Source organism: Rosa rugosa, chromosome 1, assembly GCF_958449725.1.
Source record: "Rosa rugosa chromosome 1, drRosRugo1.1, whole genome shotgun sequence".
Lineage (NCBI taxonomy): Eukaryota > Viridiplantae > Streptophyta > Magnoliopsida > Rosales > Rosaceae > Rosa > Rosa rugosa.
Genome location: NC_084820.1, coordinates 15,373,231 through 15,377,383, shown reverse-complemented (window position 1 = coordinate 15,377,383; position 4,153 = coordinate 15,373,231).

Sequence of the window (4,153 nt, the reverse complement as noted above, 5' to 3'; positions counted from 1 at the left end):
GTTTTGTTTTTGTTTTTTTTGTTTTTTTTTTCTTGAAATGTATTTTTGTTTTGGGTTTTTTGGCAAGGAATTGCATCTGTTCAAATATAGTTTTAGCTAATATAGTATTCATTCAACATTATTGTTGACCAATAATATTATGTAGAAAATATTAGAAAGTAATAAAGGTCTATTGGGGGGGGGGGGGGGGAATAAACGTCTGTTAGAGGTCTATTGGGGGGCAATAGACGTTTTGAATTGATGTAATCTCCTCGTTTTTTTTCTTTAATCAAAGTTTTATTTGTGTAATTTTAAGAAGATTAGTTCCCATTTCGGTAATCGAAACGTCTATTGGGGGCAATAGACGTCTACTAGGGGGCAATAGACGTCTATTGGGGGGCAATACATGGCTGATAAACGTTTATTGGAGGGCAATAGATTATTGGGGCAATATTCATCTATTGGGGGGCAATAGATGTCTATTGGAGCAATAAACCTTTCCGGTGAGGTTTTCTAAAAAGTCCGGTGGGCGGCAGCCGGTGACCGGAATCCGGCTAAAGTTGGCCGGAATCCGGCGGCAGGTGACGGGCTTCGACGAAGTCTCCTATGGTCTCTCTCTCTTCCATTTTCTCTCTCTCTCTCTCTCTCTCTAAGTAACAAAGAGGTGAGGGGTAAAATAGTATTAAAAAAAAAAAAAAACAAAAAAAAAAAATCTTATTGGGGTATTAGGGAAGACTCCCTTAGAGTGTATTGGGTAAGAGAGAATTAAAAAAACTTAATGGGGTTAGTGAGAAAAAAATCCCTAAAAATGGGGTAAATGGACAAAAACCCAAGATTTTTAACTATTGATACTAGCCTCTTAACGTGTGTTCCGCACATGTCAATTGGCTTTTATTTTTTTTATTTTTAAATTAAAAAAGTTACAGCAATTTATATCCTCATTTTGGGGAATCTTTTTTTTTTTTTTTTTTGAAATAGGGGAATCTTCTTTTTTTTTTCATGGGAGGTATTGTAAATTTTTCAAATATAATAGACTATATCTTATCCTCATATAAAAATAATTTGTTTATTAATATTTATATTATGTAAGGGCATATACGGTAGTGCAAAAATTTAACCATTCCCTCAAGAATTGGCTTAATTATATATAAGATAAGATTTATAGGCAACATTTTTCTTTAATAACAAAAAATTATAATTAATGTTATCCAGCCGTCCATCTCTGTTAGTGCAAGTGCATGTTAGTGTACTAAATACTCTCTCATGTAAAAGCTTGATTTCACCGGTATGTCACCGCTTTGTCAAAGCAAATAGAGTAGCCATTTGTGCACTCTTTGCTAATTGGTGCTTGTTAGAATACATAGATTCTGTGGAGAGTCCTGATATTATTTTAGGATGTTTTCTTTATGCTTATTGTAATCTGGGGTTCAGGCTCTACGTCTCCCCCTTGTATTCTGCAATTTCATTAATTAAGGCTTGAGGGCAGCCGCACCAGCCCCATTTCAAAAAAAAAAAAAAACTTGATTTCATTATTCTCAAGAAAAAAAAAAAAAAAGTAGTCCGCCGTGACGGTATATATTTGACTAGGGCCGGCTCGGTAACGGTAACCGAATAATTTGCTCTAACACCGCTACCGAACCGAAACTCATCGGTTCTGAATTTTTTGAACCGCCGCCGATACCGATAGATCGGTTACCGATGAATCGGTATACCGACTTTGCGGCTCGGTTTCGGTTTGTCGACCGACGTTGCGGCGGCAGTGAGGAAGAACAGCGGCCCTCCTAATTCCAGATCTAGAAATTCAGTTGGAGATCCGATTTATGATTCATATCTAGAGGTGGAGGAATGAATAAGTAAAATGATGAGAAAATGGAGGAAGAAGCAAAAGAATATAAGAAGAACAAGAGCCAGAAATGGAGAGAGAGATAGAGAGCAGAAAGCCAGGAAGTGAGAGAACAGAGGAGAAAAAGAAACAGAGAGAACGAAGAAGACGACTCGAAACACATTTTAATTTTCATCATTTCTGATTCCATTTAATTACTTGCTTTTCCTTAACTTTACACAAGCAAGCATGTGGCCTGGTGGTAAGAGGCTCGAGTTTGTTGTGATGTTGGCAAAGGTTCGATGCTTGGCAGACGCAAGAGCGTAGGATTTTTTGGAATGAAATCCAGAAACTGCTATCTCGGTTGGTTCGGTAACACCGAACCTATGCAATTGGTTGTACCGCTACCGAGCTGATAACTTTGATTCGGTACTGTAGTACCGTGCCGTACCTTCGGGTACCGGATTTGTCGGCGCCGAGGCCACCGGTTCGGTCGGTTTTCTGCTGGTTTCGGTAGGTATGGTAATTTAAGTCAGCCCTATATTTGACTGAGCTGAATCTTCCATGACTGATCAAGTTTGCCGCTTTTGCGGAGATTGAGAAGGCCAACTCGATCAATGGCTGCTTCCCAAAGAAAAGGAGAAATTAATTATGTTATGCTTTTCATGAAACTAATAAAATGAGGAAACACGCAGAGGAAATCCCCAACAAATTAGACTCGATCAGCCTGAGTTTTATCATTTCAATCATTGCAAACCCTAATTTTCAATAATTATATATATGTGTGTGTGTATATTGCCAGTAAACACCTCCCGAAGACTCAGTAAAATATTGAGGGATGTCACTAGATGAGGCTGGTGATTGGTTAATTTGTGTCCAGATTACTAAAAAATTTGTGAAGTCTTGAATCTTGGTCCTTATCTGGTTACTTCATATATATACCCAAATATATATATGAAGTGAAAATGAATCTACAGAAGAAGATGACCAAACGGGTATGTGGGACGTTGCATTTTAATTTATAGGGGCAGGTCATAAATTCGTAGGACATATCAAAACGTAGCTCAAGTTTGTCATTTCTCTCTACGCAAATAGTCTTTGTATACAGCCAATATTATTAGATTTTGAGTACGTTTACTAGAAAAGAAATTGGCTCCTACCTGCTCTAAGTCTTATTCTCTTGGTTCCATTCTAGTGTTCATCTTTGTGGTCTCAATTAATTATTTGATTCACAATTTATTCTTCGATGAGTATTTTGTTGTCAAGTAGGGACAGTTGCGAGAGGGGGAGGGACGGGGTGCGGCTCCTATTATGTCCATAATTATTGAGAATATGGGGTCCTTTGATGATTTTATGCATGGTACATAATGATTTGGTAGTTAGGTTCAAATCAGATTACGTTAAGGTTTATAAATTCTATTCGATCAGGTTTTAATTAACATCAACAAAACTCTAAAACAATATAGAAAGTTTTACACTTAGGACTACATATGTTAATATATGACATACATACAATTACCACATTTAGAACTTAATATTGAGCTAAATATTATATAAAATAGGACATATATGAGAAATGACTAAATTCAGTTTGCCTCCTCCAACTTTGGGGCAAACATTAGTTTGATCCCTGATTTTTTTTTTAATCATGATGGTTCCTGCACTTCCAATTTCCATCACACTCGTCCAAATTTCAAATTTAACTCCAAACATGACGTCATAAGCTGAGTTGGCACCAACGCGAGGGCCCACTTCAATATGGATTTTAGCACACGAAGGGTAAAATAGACTTCTCTCCCTTTTTTTTTTTCTTCCTCATTGCTTCCAATTCCATACGACCCAGCTCCTTCTTCAGCAATCCCAGATTTCAGCTTGTCTCTTTCTTCAACAGAGATTATCAACCTCAGCTCTCCAACATATCTCTTCAATTACCAACATCCTAAAAATTCCTTGAATTCCCCAATACCCAACTAGACCATGAAAAACCGATTCAAACAATAACAATCAATCCTATGTCATATAGAAAACCCATAAGAACATAGCCCAAATTAATCCAAAAAACACAAAGAAAACGAGATCTCATTCACCTGCAAGCTTCTACATCTCCCTCATCTTTCTCTCCCCCATCCCATTCTATTTCTCTTTGTTCTTCTTTCTAACCCATAGCCATACCCACTCTCAGACCTGACTCAATCTTCGCCATTGAAATCATCAGCGACCATAAGAACTGGAAATCGCTCGGCTACGGCCCCATCCATTTCACCACGCTAAGTGACAAAGCCAGAGATCAGTCGCTCTTCTCCACTACCGATCTCGTCTTCAAGTTCCATAACCTTCGCTGCTTCAAGACCC